Here is a 9,005-nt window from a genome sequence, read left to right as displayed (position 1 = left end):
TCCCTGCTGAGCAGAGAGCCCAATACAGGGCTCCATCTAAGGACCCTGGGATCATGACCTGAACCAAAGGTAGAGGCTTTAACCCACTGAGCCACCCAGGCGCCCCTAAAGTGTTATATGTTTAAGTAATCTCTACATCCAACACGGGCCTCAAACTCTGAACCCCAAGATCAAGAGTTACACACTTCCCTGACTGAGCCAGCCAGGTGCCCCGAATTCAAACTTTTTAACTCCCAGAATAAAATTCCTCCCTACATGTTTCAGTCAATGCCCCTGTATAACAAACTACCAGAATACTGTTAATTCTCATAAATCTCTGAGTTTTCAGAGGCGTCCTAGTCTTGTGTGCACTCAGCTAGTGGCTGGGCTGGGGTAGCCTACTGGGGTTCCTTGCTTCCTCTGGCTTCTCCCTGTGGCCAGCTTGGACTTCCTCACTGAAGTTGTCTTTTTTTTTTTTTCTTTTTAAGATTTTATTTATTTATTTGACAGACAGAGATCACAAGTTGACAGAAAGGCATGCAGAGAGAGAGAGAGGGGAAGCAGTTTCCCTGCTGAGCAGAGAGCCTGATGCAGGACTTGATCCCAGGATGCTGGGATCATGACCCGAGCCAAAGGCAGAGGCTTTAACCCACTGAGCCACCCAGGTGCCCCTCGAACGGTTGTCTTAGGGTTAGTTGGACTTCTGACATATCAGCAAGATGCCAAGAATCAAATCGGAAGATATGATGCCTCTTAAGAGCACATTTGGGGACGCCTAGGGGGCTCTGTTAAGCAGCAGTCTTTGGCTCAGGTTATGATCCCAGAGTACAGGGAAATAAACACGACCACCAATTCATCCTGCCTGTTGTCGCACTTTATAGAAATGGAATAATACAGTATGTGTTCTTCTGTGTCTGGCTCCTTTCACTCAACATGGTGTTTGTGAGCTACATCCATCTTATTGGGCTCGGTTGCAGAGGAGGCCTTCTTGTTCTTGCTATGTTAATTTCCCACCTTGGCCTCCCCACCCCGAGATTCTGAAATGTACCGCGTTTCTCAAATTGATTTCCTTGCCATCTGAGGTTGGGGTCCTCAAAAATAGGCTCTGAGACAGGACCATCCGTGCAAGTAATCTACTAGGAGTTGATCTCAGGAAGCCCTGGTCAGGGAGTGCAAAAGGAAACAGAAGAGAGGAAGCCAGGCAGAGGCGTTCACGAGCAATCAGAGCTCAGTCTTGGGGCAGATCCAGGCAACTGTGCAGAACATGTCTCAGAGCAGTCCCCCAGAAAAGCAGAGAAGCCAGGGGTGTATACCAACTCCTTTCAGATACTGGTTGAGAGTCGCTTCAGAGTCCATTAACGCTCTGGCCACGGCGGTCCGCTCCAAGTGTGTGTTAAATATGCACAGAGAAATCTGGCAGGCAAAGGGTTGCAAGTACAGCAGGAAAAAGCCATCAGAGTGAGGAGAGGTGTAGGCCAAGGGAATACGCAGGGCACAAGTACACCTTGTCCCCCTCTGCTCTACTCCTATCCCACATTAACTCCATTCTGTAATTGACTCCATTCTGTCATTGACTCTTCAAGGTGGTAGCCAGCAACCATATATAAAATAAAAATAAATTGAGATGAGTTCATAGAACTGCCTCAGCCCATGCGCTTGCACGGATCCTGCAGCTGTCCTGGTATCTCTTATCTCCCTCCTTTTCCACTTATTCCGGGTCTCCCTCCTGCTCAGCCGGATCTTTGCTGGTCTTGGTCGCTTGTCTCCATCCTTGGGAAATGTATCTGAGTCTTTGGTTCTGAAGCCCTTGCCTGAGGACCAAGGGCACTAAGGCAGTAGATCCCCAGGAGGGAACCATGCTGGGGTTTTGCCTTACTTGCTCTCAGTGTCAACTCACAGCTCTTGAAGGGTCAGGATATTCCCTTTTCCCCATTGCTCAGTTACCCTAGTAAATGGCCACAGTCCCCTTGTGGAAAGAATAATGGCATCACTACTGTATATAACGGTTGCAGCCCTGTGGGGTCCTTCCTCAAGGGGACTTGGGATCCCCTTCAGCTGATGGGCTCTAGATTTGGAAATTGCGTGACGGATTATGATTTTCCCTCACAGTGGCTGACTTCAGCTTTCTACTTCCTCGTATCCATTTTATGTTGCTGCCTAACAAATGACCACAAACGTAGCAGTTTAGAATGCACCCCATTTTATTCACAGTTTCCATGGGTCATTAGTCTACACATGGCTTCGCTGGGTCCTCCATTTGAGGTCTCACAGGCTGGAATGGAAGTGTCAGGCAGACTATCTCCTTTCTGGAGAGAGTTCCTTCCTGGAGTTCAGAACACTCTTTCAAGGTGAAGTCCTTGCCGACGCAATTCAGTTTCTTGCGGTTGTAGGACAAAGCGAGCGCTCTTGACCATGGCCCAAAGCAAGGGCTCTTGATCATGGCTGTAGCTCTTGCAGGCACTTCACCTTCTAGCAGCTTCCTTATTCAAGGCCAGCAGGAAGATTTTGCAGGGCAGTTGGCTAAGATGGTGTCTTTCATAACATAACCCAGTTAAGGAAGTGACCATCCCATCACCTTTACTATACTCTCTGGGCTAGAAACAAGATATGGGTTCTTGAGAGGAGGGGATTATACAAGAGGGTGACTTGTGAGGGGCGGGGCCCTCACCCTGGGTGGAATGCATCTCTTTCACATTCATTCTTAATCTTTTGTTATGTAAATTAAGCAGTGCCCCTATTGTCTGCCCATCTTTCCTCTTTCTGGTTCCTAGGTGCACCCTTGTCTATGAGCCATTGCCCTTGAATCTGGGATGATCTGCTGACTTGCTTTGACCAATAAAAACGGCAGAAGTGGGGCGCCTGTGTGGCTCAGAGGGTTAAAACCTCTTCCTTAGGCTCAGGTCATGATCTCAGGGTCCTGGGATCAAGCCCTGCATCAGGTTCTCTGCTCAGCGGGGAGCCTGCTTCCTCCTCTCTCTCTGCCTGCCTCTCTGCCTACTTGTGATCTCTGCCTGTCAAATAAATAAATAAATAAAATCTTTAAGAAAAAAATGGCAGAAGTGATACTGTGCCCGCGACACAGCCTAGATCTCCAGGTGCCTGGCAGCTTCTGCCTCTGCCCTCCTAAATGCTGAGAACTCTATGTTTGAGGAATCTGGTTGAGCCCAGTAAAGCAGCAAGGCCATGTGGAGGAATACCAAAGTGTTCCAAGCCAACAGCCAAAGCAAATCGTGAGACATGTAAGTAAGGCCACCTTTCCGTCCAGCTGACCACAGTTGAATGCCTCTGTGTGAGCGAGCCCACGCAAAACTGGAAGAGGAACCACTCAGTCCACTCACAGAACCATGAGAAATACCAAATCATTGTCTGAAGCCACCCGTTTTGGAGTGGTTTATTACACGGCAATACGTAACAGTAATGTATTTGTATTTGAACTCCAGTCAATCATTGTTTGATGGTGGCTCCGGGGACATTAAATCCCTAGCTTTCCTTCTCTGCCCTACTCATGAGCCAAGCATGCACCAGTGATTTCGGGAAAACTCTGAGGCAGGGAATCCCAGATGTTTGCAGGAAGGAGCTGTCAGCATACACAGGAACACTGAGTGTTGGGCGGATGTGACGGGACCAGCTGCATTTCCTACAACCTCAGATGCTCTTTTTCTCCAACTTGTATGGGGAGTTGGGGGGGAAGGTGGAGGGGAGGAGGTTTCTTTGAGGAACTGCAGACCTCAGACAGGATAATACCTGTGGGAGGCACCACCACCTAGGGGAAGAGTTTGCAGCACACAAAGGTGGGGGTTGTCCAAAACTGAGGTTGGAGGGGCCTCCTTCATTCTTTCCAACTTCTCTAGGAGCCGGAGTTCTCCAGCCTGTTCTCAGCCTGCATGCCTAGAATCCCACATTTTTTTTTTTTTTTAAGATTTTATTTATTTATTTGACAGACAGAGATCACAGGAGGCAGAGAGGCAGGCAGAGAGAGAGGAGGAAGCAGGCTCCCTGCTGAGCAGAGAGCCCGATGCGGGGCTTGATCCCAGGACCCTAGGATCATGACCCGAGCCGAAGGCAGAGGACTTAACCCACTGAGCCACCCAAGTGCCCCTAGAATCCCACATTTTGCCTGCCCTCAGATTCCTCTCCATCACTCTGCTTCCTAGCGGGCAAGTCCACTTACTCTCCCGGACTGGACTCCTCACTAACCTCCTGCCAACCTCCCATCCTTCTCACCGCTCAGCACCTCCCTTTCAGCCTCCGTCCTTGAGGTCCCACCAACTCCATGGCCTGTCCTTCAAATCTAATTCACCCATATCAGCTTTTCCCTTATCAGGACATCCAAACCTTAAGAACCTTTAAAAAGGGATGTGTCAAAAAAGATCTCATCCGTGAGGTGAAATTACAGAAAAGCTCAGGTGTGATTTTCTCCATGTCTGCCATTGCCGGGGAGATTCTATTTAAGGTTGCAATAGATGAGCTATCCTAGGTTGCTGAGTTGTTCCCAGGTTATCAAATGTTGTGAATTAACATTTCAAAACATCTTGGAAAGTTAGGAGAAGAAATCTTTTTGTCTGAACATGCAAAAAAAGATGAAGCAAAGCAAATTTTGTGCATATACTGACATGAGCTGTGTTCCCGTACTTGGAATATAAGGAAGTGGTTCTACAAGAGACTGATGAAAGAAATCTACTTCCAGTTTATTAAGACCGCAAGAGCAAAAATCACAGCATTTTGCAGTGGGTTTGCAAAACCACGCACGTCTGAGATATCCAAATGCGAAAAAACTCACTTTAGAAGGAAAATTCAGTCTGAACCCAAGGATCAGAATCTATTGCATGTCATTTGCCACTCCCTCTGCATTGCAAATGGTGGCAAAACATCCATGAGTTGGTTTAGTTTTCTTCATCTTAATATTTTCTCCCTCAGAATAGCTAGTGAACTTTTCGGAACATCTATCACGTGTCAGAAACTTCCATTCACTTGATCTTATCCTCGGAGCAACATCCACTATGCCAACTAGCTCTAGTTGAAATTCATGACCACACACCGCAAAGGGAGTCTCAATGCTGCCAAGCAACCCTACCACACTTCTCCAGTATGTTCTCTCCCCATTCTCCCGAACAAGTATTTCACACATTCATGGCTCTTCTCAAAGCTCTCACATCCTCCTCCACTTACTTCCTCAGCCCCTGCCTACCTCACCCACCTCTTCCCAGACCTCTCTCTCCACCTCACTCCCCTCTAGGTCTTCTTTATATTCCAAGGACACACCAAAATCTTCTTAGGCCTCGGGGCTTTTGAAATTCTCTTTCCCTCTAATTGGAATGCTCCACACCCTAATCTTCACAGGGCTAGTTTCTTCTTGTCTTTTTCCTCTTCTGTCTCAGATCAAATGTCAAATTCTCAGCAAGCCTTTCTTTGTAATCCAAAGATGCTCCAAATCAGTCACTGTCTTGCATATCCGCTTGGGGTGGATTGTCTTCCAAGCTTTTATCGAAATCCAGTACTAAAGTCTTATCTATTTATTTCTCCCTGGTCTTCCTTCCATGGTTTTCTTCTGTTCTCTCAACATCCAAATGGGAGCCGGTCACATAATGGGAATTCAAAAATGAATTTTTTTCTCAAGATTGTATTTATTTGACAGAGAGAGAAATCACAAGTAGGCAGAGAGGAGGCAGGCAGAGAGAGAGGGGGAAGCAGGCTCCCCGCTGAGCAGAGACCCTGAGATCCTGACCTGACTAGAAGACAGAGGCTTAACCCACTGAGCCACCCAGGTGCCCCTCAAAAGTGAATCTTTATGAGTAAACTATCTGAACTTTTGACAGACGAGGAAGGTGAAGATTAGAGATTCTAAATAAAGTGCTTATGTTCACTTGGATAAATGACAAAGTTGGGACTCGAACCTAAACCTACTTGGGTCCAGGCTGTATCCCCATCTATGTAAACAGTCTCTTGTTAGAATGAAGATTTGAAGATGTATTTGGCCTCCTAGGAGCATTTGTGAGTGTGTGGACAGCATGTAAGATAACTTCAGAATGAATAGTCGAATTCCTCAGGCAGAAAACCAAGGAGATGCTGAGGACATCTGGCTGGACAAAGCCCACGGTAACTAAGGAGAAGCACAGCCTGGCTATTCCTAGCTTGTTCCTGGCTCGCCTCCAATTCCTCTGCCTTCCTTCCTGCTTCCTGCATCTCTGAGCCTTTGACCACCTGCAGTCCGGCACAGTTGAAGTTGGGCTCTCATACCCTTGAAGTGAGCTGATCCGTGCCTGTCAGTAGCGTTGAGATTTGCGCTTTCGAGAACCTGGACTAAGATAGTTCCCGTGGGGACCTTTCAACTTTAAATCTGATTTACGTGTCAGCCTAAATTCCCAGGAAGCTGCCTTTTTAGTTCTTTGCAGAAAATGGGAACCTTGGGGTGCCTGGGTGGCTCAGTGGGTTAAGCCTCCGCTTTCGGCTCAGGTCATGATTCCAGGGTCCTGGGATCGAGCCCCACATCAGGCTCTCTGCTCAGTGGGGAGCCTGCTTCCCCCTCTCTCTCTGCCTGCTACTCTGCCTCCTTGTGATCTCTCTCTCTGTCAAATAAAAAAAAAATACACACATTTAAAAAAAAAAAAAAAGAAAATGGGAACCTTGTGTTGACACTTCATTGATCCTCAAAATGACTAATAAAAGGTGAAGGAGAGAAAATGAGGACCCTTTTGGGGGCATCTGGCTGGCTCAGTCAGGAAAGCATGCAATTCTAGATCTCGGGTAGTGAGTTCGAGCCCCACATGGGACGAAGAGCTCACTTAAAAAAAAAGTTAGGAAAAGAAAATGAGGACTCTTTTGGTTCTTATTTTAACTAGCATTCAGGGGAATCTTCGTAACTAGGTTACAGTCTTAAGGGAATGCTGGATTTAAGGGATCATTCATTGGATTTTCTTCAGACCAAGATCTGGACAGGTTATGACATTTATTGAATGTTTATCATATACCTGCATTATTTTCAGATGTCTTTCTGTACCTATTTTTACAACACCTTATGAAATAGATAATATCAGTATTATACCCATTTTCCACATGAAAAAAGTGAGGCCCAAAAATATTTTGAAAATTTGCCTGGTCACCTACTTTTACGCAATGGAGCCAGGATTTCACTCACTCAGTCTGACTCTGGAGCAGGGATTCTTAACATTTTTTGTGTTCCTTTGTTTTTACTTATGGATTCCTTTGATGGTTTGTGGAAGCCTATAGACTCCTTCTCCAGAATCTGTGTGTAATTTAAATGTGTAAATAAGGGGCGCCTGGGTGGCTCAGAAGGTTAAGTATCTGTCTTCAGCTCAGGTCTTGATCCTAGTCATGGGATCAAGTCCCATATCGGCTCCCTGCTGAGCGGCAAGCCTGCTTTTCTCTCTCCCTCCTGCTCTCCCGGTTTGTGCGCTCTCACGCTCTCTCCCTCTCTCTCTGAGAAATAAAGGAATAAAATCTTGAAAAAAAAAATCTGTAGAGTTTATCACCTACTCCTCTATGTCACTTTAGGATCTTATATGTACATTTATTTATTATTTTTTAAAGGTTTTATTTGACAGAGAGAGATCACAAGTAGGCAGAAAGGCAGGCAGAGAGAGGGGGAAGCGGGCTCCCTGCTGCTCAGAGAGCCCAATGCAGGGCTCGATCCCAGGACCCTGAGGTCATGACGTGAGCCAAAGACAGAGGCTTAACCCACTGAGCCACCCAGGCGCCCCTTAAAAATTTTTTTTAAAGAAGATTTTACTTATTATTTTAGATAGATTGAGAGTGCACGTGGAGGGGCAGAGAGGGACAGAGAGGGACAAGCAGACTCTGTGCTGAGCAGGGAGCCTGACTTGGGGTTCAATCTCAGACCCAGAGATCATGACCTGAACTGAAATCAAGAGTTGGAAACTCAACCAAAGGAGCCACCCAGGTGCCCCTAAAAAATGTTTCTTGAGAAGTTTCTCAATCTTTGTATCCTCCTAAATGGATTGTCAGGTATATATTCCTTTCCCCTAGGCTCTTGCTGGCCTTGTGAGCAAGTAAGCTAAATCTTGCTGCTTAGTAGAGAAATAGAACTAAGCTTGTTATTTACAAGTTTTGCAGGAGGGAAGAAGAGTTGAGAAGGTCTACTTTTGCCCTTTTTTTCTGGTTGTATATGACATATAAGATACAACAGCTAACAGTTATGGATAGCTGCCAATGTACCAGACACTGTTCTAGGTGCTTCTAGAAATGTATGATGTCATTCAAACTCAATAGTCCTCATCAAGAGAAGGGAGTCTTATGGAGGTTAAGTGGCTTGCTCAGCTTCGGACAGGTAGAAGGTACTTGGGTGGGGGCGTTCCAGCCCAGGCAGCCCGAGCCTACAGCCTAGTACCTCTGCCTCTGAGCAGTGACTGTTATGGACTGCTGTAGGGCTTTTGAAGTGAGGACTTTGAACAGGATCCTCTTTTTTTTTTTTTTTTAAAGATTTTATTTATTTATTTGACAGAGAGAGAGAGAGACAGATCACAGGTAGGCAGGGAGGCAGACAGAGAGAGGAGGAAGCAGGCTCTCCGAGGAGCAGAGAGCCAGACGTGGGGCTCGATCCCAGGACTCTGGGATCATGACCTGAGCTGAAGGCAGAGGCTTTAACGCACTGAGCCACCCAGGCGCCCCTGAACAGGATCCTCTTACATACAGCCTGCCTCCTGGCGATGACCCAAGTCAAGGCAAGCATATTTGAGATGGCCCACTGGTTAAAGCTGAAGTCTGTGGTGAGGGCAGACATGATGAGAGCAGTGCTAACAGCAGCCCTGTTTTCTGGCACATTCATACAACGCTGTTTATCTTATATTGCATTTTAACAACAATTGCTCAATCTATTTCCCTTCGGAAGTGATGTTGGTCCAGCTATCTGTGAAGCTACAGGAAGAAGTCTCTTAAAAAAAAACATTCTCTTTGCATGGTTGTTGGACAGAGTTGGATAAATTCTACCAAACTGGGGTATCTCTTTAAGTTCATTGTAATGCATTCTGCTATAATGATACAAATAATGC

Source organism: Meles meles, chromosome 15, assembly GCF_922984935.1.
Source record: "Meles meles chromosome 15, mMelMel3.1 paternal haplotype, whole genome shotgun sequence".
NCBI classification, from domain to species: domain Eukaryota; kingdom Metazoa; phylum Chordata; class Mammalia; order Carnivora; family Mustelidae; genus Meles; species Meles meles.
This window is presented reverse-complemented; position numbering follows the sequence as displayed.